Below are 10,444 nucleotides of genomic sequence, written 5' to 3' on the forward strand. Positions count from 1 at the left end.
AAGAACATGACGTTACAACTGTACGACAATGAAGTAAGCACATTTCTTTGTTGAATATGAAATAATACTCATTTTAGTCTGAGTTTTGACTATCACACAAAAAATTATGGAACTGTGTTGTCTTTATGGTTAAGGGAAGTATTGTCATATTTCCCTGTACCTTTGCTTGGCATTGTTGCTTGTATCGCATAATATTATGCATGAAAACCAAATAATAATGGTTAATTTACTTGCATAGACCAAAACGTATCAGGTCACCATCACCCTCATCAACATCATCACCTCCATCAATGGAAGATGACAATTTGGCAACTTTACGAGAAAATCGCCTGCCCAAAACACAGAAAAGGGTTAATCGACTCCCTTCCAGAAACCTAACAGCCCCTCCTCCCTTACCAGTGGTCTCAAGACCAAAGAGCACAGATGCCATCAGAGCTGGTAAGCTTTTTCTGATCTTTATTAAAGTAAATCACATCAAAGTCACAACTAAGACTCAACATCGCTAGACATGATACTACAGAGAATATTTTAAAGACATCAGAACGTTAAACTAAATTCTTACCAAACTCACAAATGTACACAGAAAATCACATATACTATTAGCCTACTATACTGTAGCATTGCTAATGGTATATATTTGGATGTTTTTTACAGAATTTAGTTTGAACACTAGCATGTTTCAATGTCAGATAAAAAAATGACAGTATTTGCGTAAGAAAAAAGCTTTAGCCTACAGATAATTAAAAGTCATCCCTTTTAAAAGACCCTCCCTTTAAGTAGAATCTAAAAAGTTATTTCCCATATGTGCAGTTTCCATTTAAATGTTCACTTAAACTTGACAAATCAGACCTAAATTGCTTACTTCTGCTACTGGATTTTTTGTGAACATTTTATTTTTAAGGTTTCCTTGTAACAGAATAATAGTAATATTAATAAACTAAATGTACTTACTATATGGTTAGGGTTAGGATTAGGGTTTGTCTTAGGGTTACTTGCATGTAATTATGCATAATTGAAAGGCTTGTGGTGCAGACATGCTAGTCTGATCTTTTGTAATACTTTCATTTCATAACAGTGATTTCACAGGGCCAACCAGTGTCCTCCAACAGCGACTCTTGCCCTGATCCAGCCTGGCAACTCAGCAATATGAACTGTTCTCAAAGTAATCAAAATGACATAGTGAAGAAAGAGTGTATCTGAAAACTGCACAAAACGGCTTCCAGTGACGAAGACATGCTAGTCTAATTTTTGTGTAATGTTTTTCATTTCATAATAGTGATTTCACAGGCCAGACCAGTGTCCTCCAACAGTGACCTGTGGCAACCCAGCAATATGGACTCTTCCCAACGTAAACAAGATTACATTAAAAAATAAAAAGAAATCAATTAAAAAATAACTGACCCAAGTATTTCTTTTTTTTTTTTTAATTAACATCAATAAATGATGTCTTATTCGAAGGGATGACAACAAATTTGAGGCAAGAATCGGAGGTCAGACTAGAAACAGACTGTCATCAAAGGCCATTTTACACTGAATGTAAGCATTTTTCATAGATTATTAGAGTTAATAGTCCTGTTACTAGAATTCTAAATAATCTATTAACTCTTGTACCAAAATAGTCCTTGTACTAGAGTTAATAGATTATTAAGAATTCTTTCATTGATCACAAACATTAGATAATTACTTTTTTATTATTATTATTTCCAAGTAACAACAGTTAGTTGGAGGCCAAACGAGGCACATCTTCCAACTCCATGGCCTGATGATAGACTGGGCTTTCCTGAACGTGAGCTATTTAATCCTCTTACATTGTTTGGGTCTGTGGAATCTGTTTTGTTGATGTTTACTAAAAGAAACATGCTGGAATTAACATACTAGCTAAGGCTGGGTAATATAGCAAGTAATATAAGAAACTTGTCACAATTGAATGTTTCATATCACTTGGTATTTGTAATATGTAATAAGAAGTTTTTATAACTTTTTTTAAACCAAAAGTGCAGAAGGAAACGAAGTTTAAATTTAACCACTGTATTTTTAATTTATCCAATGTTTTAAGACAAACAACTACTAGGTTAGATACATTTTTTTTTTATCAAATATCTCCTTTCTCATGTTAAAACGAGTGTTGTGTCTGCCTGCATTGTGTCAGGGAGCCTCTGCGCTCACAGTCACCTATGTCACCTCAGTCACCAGCCCCTGCACACACCAGATCGCACTTACCAGAGTACTGACCACCCACACCTGCAGAGACTCAATAAGCACACTATAGGGGCTTTCGCACTGCAGGAAACTTTTCATAATACCAGAACTAATTGTGGAACTGGGTAAAATTTTAGTACCAGACTGCATTTTTGAGAAGCAAATTAGCTCCTATTCCGTAGCAGGGTCTAACCAGCACAACTGGTACTACCTGTGACATAAGCATACACTGATTGGTCAAAGGCGTATGAAAATACCCTCACCCGACATGATTTAAAAAGGCCATGTAAACATACTATAAACATTGTCTCAACTTATTTCGCAAGTATAATGAACAGCGATAGATGGACACTGGCAGTTGTCATTGGAGAATCTTAGTCCTCCTTTCTGTTCTTTCAGTCGCTTTACGTATACATCGACATTCCATGTCCATTATTGTGAAACCTGCGAGACACAACAAAAACACAGCATCATCCTGTTGTTAACGTTGTTCTTCTTTGTTTTCTTTGTTGAACGCTGTGCACATACAGTATGCTGTCACTGTCGGCCGGCTTACGTCACTTACTAGTACACACTGTTAGTGCAAATGCAATCCTTTAGTCCTAGCAGATAGTTTGCGCCAAAATTGTCCTGGTACTTTATTACTGTACATTTAGTTCTGGAACTAAAGCAGTGTGAAAGGCCCTTATATCCCTGCACTCTTCTCACTGTCCGGTCTACAACCTGACTCCGACCTATTACTGACCTGTTGTTTACTTACCCCCTAGAAGCTCCATCGATCCTGTTCTCCAACGATCCTGTTCTCACCCTCCCCAGGTACCTCCAAAGGACGAACCATCTATTACCCACAGCTAAGACCCCAAGAACTCTCTATCCTCTCATACTCCCCTGCCATCAGCTTACTCTCACTGAATTGTCAAATAAACCCTCCTGTTTGTGTGCTAACCTTGTGTCACTGGCTCGTAGTGTGACAGAAGACTGGACCAGGAACATACATCTCCTTGGATCCCACGTTTGTATCCGGGAAGGGAACAAGTGTAAGACGGCATTCATATCGGCATTCATAACTCCAGCAGGCCACTATGAATATCGGGTCAAATGGCCTAGCTAACTTAGCGTCTGTATTCCAAGGCTTTATGAACGAGGTGTTCCAGGGGAGTTCCTTCACGGCTTCGTGGTTGTCTACATCAAAGATATTCTCATATACTCCCAAGACATGGCCGAACATCGCCACAACATAAAGCAGATCCTTCAGGGGCTCTGACAACATTACCTTTACCATTGCCCTATATATCTGTCTGTTTCTTGCCACAGCTTCAGGACACATATTCGTGCTGGCACCCTCTTGTATTACAATAACGCAACTCTTGAAATTTGCCATTAAAATAACGATAAAAACTCAAATGGGCTATGAAAATGAAAATAAAGCCATACAAGCTGCAATCCATTTATTATTGGTTAAATTGAACGGAGACTGTTGTGTGAAATCTGCGCCTATGGCCCAACTGAATGTTACCTACATGTGACATATCCCTCTTTCCTTAGATCAAAGATATAGCCTACATGATGCACATCAATGAATGCCAACTACCTGCACAGGTATGTTGTGGTCACATCTTTCTCTTGATGTTGTAAAATTGCTCTAATAAGGATAATCTTAATAATGGATTTTTTGCTATATTTCTAACAGCAGTTGAAAGGATCATCCTGGAGCAGATTGGGGAACTTAACATCAAGGTGGATCATTTGACAGCCATTGTTCAGTCTCTCAGTCAAAACAGGGCTCAAGAACAACAACCTCAGAGAAATGACTTTGACCATTTATTTCCCATCTCCACACTTCGTGAATTAAACTTTTTTGATGAAAGGCTACTTCCGGATGGTGATTTTAAGAAACATGTGGTATGCTCTCTAATACTCTGAAATGTGTATACAGTGTGCCACAACAAAACGTTGAGTTAATCAGTTTAGGTTTAAGTTTGAACTTGATGCGAGCCGCAACTTTGTGTAATTGTAGAAGAACCTAGCTGGATGGTGAAATAATGCTGGAGAAGCAGGTAAGACAAGAAGCTCAGTCTCTGCCAGTATGAGCTGTAGGTGATGTCCTTTCATCCATGCCGAGATGTCCGCCAGGCAGCCTAAGATACATGCAGCAACCGTTGTATCATCTGGTTGAAATGAGAGAAAAGAGCTGTGTCATCAGCATAGCAATAGTAGGAGAAGCCATGTGCCTGTATGATGGGACCCAGTGATCTAGTGTTCATGGAGAAGAGGAGGGATCCAGGAACTTATCCCTGAGGAACGCAAATGACCAGTGATGTGCTTTGGATACCTCCCCTCCCCACGACACCCTGAAAGACCTACCAGTGAGATTCAAATTTTCATTTCAAAATGAAATTTCAAACCAGCAAAGTGGATTCCCTGTGATGAGAGGACGGACTGGAGCATCTGATGATTAATGGTGTCAAAAGCAGCAGATAGATCCAGCAGAATAAGAAATAATAATGTGGAATTAGCTTTTGCAATCCGAAAGGGATCCGTGAAAGAGTAGCGTAGTCTCAGTTGAATTGCCATGTGGCGGGTGTGCAGGAAAGGTCTTTAGTCCTGAAATTGCCACCCAACTAAATTGGTGTGGGAGAGGAGAGAAGACTAGTATCAAGTAACGACCAGTGCATGAAGTTCTACTCTGTAAGTTTTACTGGGTTACCAGTGACACATTAAGGAAGCCTTAATCTATGTTACTTTTTCAGTCTATATACAGTTTTTCTTAACAGCTTGCGTACATTTGATAGATGTTGTTTAATACTACCATTTATTTGCAAAATATAACTGGTCATAAAAATGTTTAATAAGGATATTTGCCACACAAAGCAGTTTATTATCACAGAGTTGTTTGACTAATTTTTTAATCATTGTAACTGAAAACACAAAAATGGCCCTGATCAAAATTTTACGTACCCTTGAATGTTTAGACTCATACACAAGTTGCTGCACACAGGTTTACATAGCTGCCAGAGGTAAATTTCTACATGTGACCTTTTGTAATTGTAATTAATTATGTGTAAAAAATACTTTAGTTAGTGATTATCTTAATGTAGCTCTCAAGGGGATGAATTTATTTAAACGAATCCTGAGCCATTGCTATTTTCTTTTTTCTTTTCTTTTTTCTTTTTTTGCATGATCAGTTTTATCTCCAATTAAATGCAATAACAATATCTGCTGAGGTATCCAAAACTGCATGTACAATGCACAATTAAATGAACAGTTCAGGGTATGGACAAAATAAAGTAGTGTAGAATGGAAGTTAAGGACAGTTTTTAGATGAATGGAAAAGGTAAGATTAGGATTGAAAAAGAGGTGGGAGCATTATATTAGATTTATGGGTTAACTAAAGATAAGATGAGGAATATGGAGTTTCTTTTGTGTCTTTTTTATTCAAACAAACATATTGTGTTTGACAGTAAAATGAATTATTTTGTAATTAAAATATATATATATTGCAAAAAAAAGTCTTCTTAAGGCTCAAAAATAAAGAAGTTGATAACAGAATTATTTGCAGTGCGTGTAAATCTTTGAAAACATTTATTTTTCCTTGTGCACTTCTTTTCATCCCAAACCCACACATTTTGCTCTCTTTTCTGCTGCTGTTATTTTTGAGGGTCAAAATATTTTGCTTGCGAGGTGAATAGGTTTGCAAGCTGAAAAGTTTTTCAAGTTGAAAAGGAAGTGTGGGGCGTCCCAGACGAAGCATAAAAATCCGTAAATTTAGGGGTCCCTTTACCGTGGATTTGCTACGGATTCGCTCCGTTTTGCAAAATACAGAAAGTATGCTGTTGAGCAAGGCAGTATGGGTAGAATTTTCTCCCCCAGACAGAATTTTCAGACGCCATTACACTCAGTGCGGTCAGTGCCAGCCTGAAGTTCTGCGAGTCACATGGAAAGTTGGAAACAGGTTGGTTGTGTGTAATGAGAATAGGAATGGAGTGCCACCTCTCAAACAAAATATATTTAGTTAAACATGTTAAACACATGATAAGCATGTTTTCTGTTCATTTACGTCTGCATGGTGGGCGTTCTGTTCTGGCACCCCTCGCCAGACAGTCGACTTTCCCCCATGAAATGTAGGACAAATTATTTGTCTCGAAGGTTTCTAGGCTTTTAGCAGCATTCCAACCGGAGCTATACAGGGTAGTGTGGCTCGCAGCTGAGCACGGGACCTTTGCTGCTAGCTGCGTTAGCATTAGCATGTCGGCTGCGCTTCCTAGGGGGCTTCTGCCAGCTGAGTTCACGCAGCATTTTCAACCGCCATTTTTATTCGGATAATTTTCAAAATATTACTGTTATTGTGTCATGAAATGTAGTTCTAAAAGTATTTCAGGCGAGAATGTAGTTGTTTTAAACTCAAATATGTGGTTTATTTATAATGACAGTGTCTATTTAAAAAAATGTGTTTCGCCGATCTCAGAGATGAGCTCCATGCGATCAGCCAGAGCTCCGTTATCATGTATCCACCGAGAGCAGCCTTACCTCGGCTGGATCTTCTGACATTTGACGCTGGCTCTGATGTCTCTTTAGTGGTTCAAGCTGAAATATAATTTGCTTGGGGTAAAAAGAAACGTTTCTTATCTTTGGCCTTTATTCAATTAATCTATTAATATGTTTTAGATATATATATACGTCCTTTTTATTCCTGTCTCTATAGAAATATGAATTTTTGTCATATAGCTCCGGTTGACTGCTCACTGACAACATCAGTCGTTCCTCCTTGTTGAATGAGTGGAGAAGGGTAACATTTGAATGAGTGACTCCTAGCAGGCTCCTGATTGGTTAATGCGGCGCTAATTGACGCCAAAGTTCAAAATTTTAAATTCGGGCGGCAGACACAAATTCACGTCAAACGCTAAATGCACAAAAAGCACCATTCGCGCGAATGAGGCGAATTCGCGTCTTCTGCGCCGCGCTTAACGACCCATTTGGTCTCCATAGGCAGTTGGTAGTCGTGTGTGTTTCATGTCAACATCTGAATGTGTGCTTGAGTTTGGATGAAAATGCTTCTGACCTGTTCAGTTGCCATGATTTGAACAAATTTGATGATTATCATCCACTTTATTCTTACCAGAGAGGTACTCGGTGGTTCATTCCTCTTAAACACACACCAACATGGAACTTGTGAAAAACTATGTCAAGAAAGCAATGCCATCGCTCAGTAGCGATCAGATGGATACACTCATGGCTAAACTGGAGGAATTAGGAGTTCTCTCTGTAGATGACCTGAGCCTTGTGGACCCAGAGGACATTATAGACACTCTGCCATTCATTCAGTGCAAAAGATTCGTCAGAGCTGTCAAAGCATTGGAAGCAGGTGAGTTTTTGCCCCTCTGTTTTCATGCAAGTTTTCTGAGACTACAAAGGTTGATTAAAAAAAAAAGAAAAAATCCATCAGCTGTACATGGCAATAAATACCCTATAATTGCTTTTCGTAAATGGGGCCATTTGTATTCCTGGTGGACCCAAACTGGACATTGAGGACCAATGTATTAATTGATTCGTAACAATCGTGATGTGTTTAATTTATGGAGATGGGTGTCATGTCATCCATGGATTCACAAGCTCCACCGCAGTTTACCAGGCCTGGACCCTCATCAACACCTGAGCCACAGAGGTTTCAGCTGCCCTCAACACCACCTGAGACAGCCGACTCCCCATCCCAGGACACAAATTCTGTACCATGGCACAAATTTCCCTCAAAAGTCATAGATGAGTTGCGTGAAAAGAAGTACATAATGGGGAAAGACAGACGAGAGATGGTTCGAATCGTCGCTGAAGATTACCTCCACAAACACCCAGGGAGACCTGGTAGACAAAAGCTGAGGGAACTCGCCAGTATGATTGTAGGACAATATCCTGCCTCCTTCAAGCTGACAGAGCCGTTTGGAAACAAACCTTTTGCAAAATGTGTCATGTCTGTCACCAAAACAGACCTCTGCAGATCCTGAAGTTGAACTCCCAGTGACCCCATGCATCCTAGTCAGAGGTTTGTAGTTAGATATTTTTTGTATCTCAGCGAACTGTTTTATAAGCTGTTTTGTCGCATTTATTAAAGAAATGTTTTGCTTGCCTTAAAATATAGGATTTTTTTTTTGTACATGGTGCTCAGAATTGTTTTTTTTTTTTTTTTTAATCTGTGTTTAAGGTGACCAGCAATTCAAGATTTCTCTTGATGGGTTACTTGTCAATGACCACATCACCTCTCCCATTGTGGCCTTGAGCTACGTCTTCTCCATGTTTTATGTCGGCAACATCCAATTGTGGCGGGAAGTTAATTGGGCAAACTGTAACTCAGCTGACTACGCCACCCTGTTAACAGGGAACATTATTGTAAATCAATCACCTACTAAAAGCACACAGGAATGTGGTTTCCAAAGACAGAGGCAAGAGACGTGGATACCAAAAATACAAAATGTTTATTTCAACAATAAATATGAATATTAATCTTAAAAAAGTCACTATGGACGGAAGTAGAGGAGGCATACAAAACAAAAGGAAACCGAGGCTTACCTAAGGCAGGTAGGCTAGCTTAATGAGTATGTGGCTACTATATTGCCAGAAGCATAACACCAAGTGCACAATTCGCACCACACACACACACACGGTAAGGTCAAGCGTGAACACACTGCACTCTTTGACAGAGTCCCACCACCGCACACAAGGGCCAACTAGCAGTCTGCCTGAAGCCTCGGTTCCTATAACAAAAGACACAGTTAATCAAATTTAATTCTCAAAGAAAAGTAATCAAAGAAATAGAAATAATAACAACAATAATAAAATACTTAGCAGTTGAATGAAATACAATGAAAACAAATAAAGACTTAAACCAACCAAATCAAAACACCTGGGAAGTTGTAAAGAATTAACTCAGCTGGAGGTGAATACTCACCCCAGTTTCATGGCCAGGTGCCAACCCTGCTGAAAAAAACAATAGAAACCATTACAGAATTTGTAATGGTTTTAATGGTTCTTATTGGAATTCTAATGGTTTTAATGGACACTGTAATGGTCTCTGTGGGTCTCTATTGGTAATTTGCTTTCTTCTATTGGTGGCGTGTTTTGTGTATTGGATACCATTAAGGACCAATAGAACACCTTTAGAAACTTCTAGTGGTATCTACTGGACACCAGTAGAAACCATTATGACTCCAATAAATTTAGTGGTTTCTTTGGAAAACTGTAATGGTCTTAGTGGGTAGGCTACTGCTGAAAAAAAAATGAACACACGAACAATAGAAACTATTACAAAATTTGTAATGGTTTTAATGGTTATAATGGGAATTATGTTGGTTGTAATGGTCACAGTAATGGTCCCTGTGGGTCTCTATTGGTAAATTGCTTTCTTCTATTGGTGGTATGTATTGTCTTGGATTGCCACCATACGTCTGTCACACACCTGGACTCATTTAATGTTTTTGCCCCAGTGACCCAGTTTCTGTCTTCCGTGATTAGTTCCCAGGTGTGTCTACTATCTTCCTCATGTGTTCCATGTCCCTGTTAATTTAATGATTCCATCCACCTGTGTTTCCCCAATTATCCTTTGTACTTAAGCCTTGTCCTTTCAGTTCTGTTTTGTCGGGTCTTCGTTTGCACTTGCTACTTACGTGTGTCTACCTCTGTGCTCCATGTTGGATATCCCCTGTGTTGGATATATTAAAAGCCTTATTCCGTTTATCCTCGACTCCGTATTCCTTCAGGCAGCGTAAAACCGTGACAGAAGACCCGACCTTAAAAGAGAAAATAGAAAACTGCGTGTTCTTCCCTCCGTTTTGTTTTTGTGTTTTCAAAGTCTTTTCTTTTCTTAGTGTTTCTATGGATCCCCTCTATCGTCCCGAATTCCTCATCCTTCTGCTGAAGCAGGAAGAACGCTCTCTCGAGGACCACACCAGATGGTTTCTCCTATTAGCAAATGCCACCAGCTACCCGGACGGCGCGCTCTGCACCTTCTACAACACCAGCCTGAACTCCAAATGCAGAGCGTTGTCGTCCGAAGATGGTCCTCGAGAGGATTTCGCCGCTTTTGTGGAGTGGACTCTGGCGAGAAATGGGTCACCTCTCACCGTCTGCCCCATAGAGGACCTCGCCAGCCCCACTCCCGACCCAGAGACCAGCCAGCCACCATCACGCCGCACGGAGCCAGAGCCCACCGCAGCCGCAGAGCCCGAGCCATCCACTGTCAGGGAACAGGATCTCGAGA

The 10,444-nt window shown here is 39.8% G+C and overlaps 1 long non-coding RNA gene across 1 annotated transcript; it reads left to right on the top strand.

The window, feature by feature from the left end:
* The first annotated feature begins 244 nt into the window (after positions 1 to 244).
* Positions 245 to 1,878, top strand: LOC127953510 (uncharacterized). Its single transcript, XR_008153277.1, has 4 exons — positions 245 to 438; positions 1,277 to 1,348; positions 1,459 to 1,536; positions 1,709 to 1,878. It is a non-coding gene; the product is annotated as an uncharacterized LOC127953510 (long non-coding RNA).
* Positions 1,879 to 10,444: the final 8,566 nt, after the last annotated feature.

This window comes from Carassius gibelio, chromosome B3, assembly GCF_023724105.1.
Source record: "Carassius gibelio isolate Cgi1373 ecotype wild population from Czech Republic chromosome B3, carGib1.2-hapl.c, whole genome shotgun sequence".
Classification (NCBI taxonomy): domain Eukaryota; kingdom Metazoa; phylum Chordata; class Actinopteri; order Cypriniformes; family Cyprinidae; genus Carassius; species Carassius gibelio.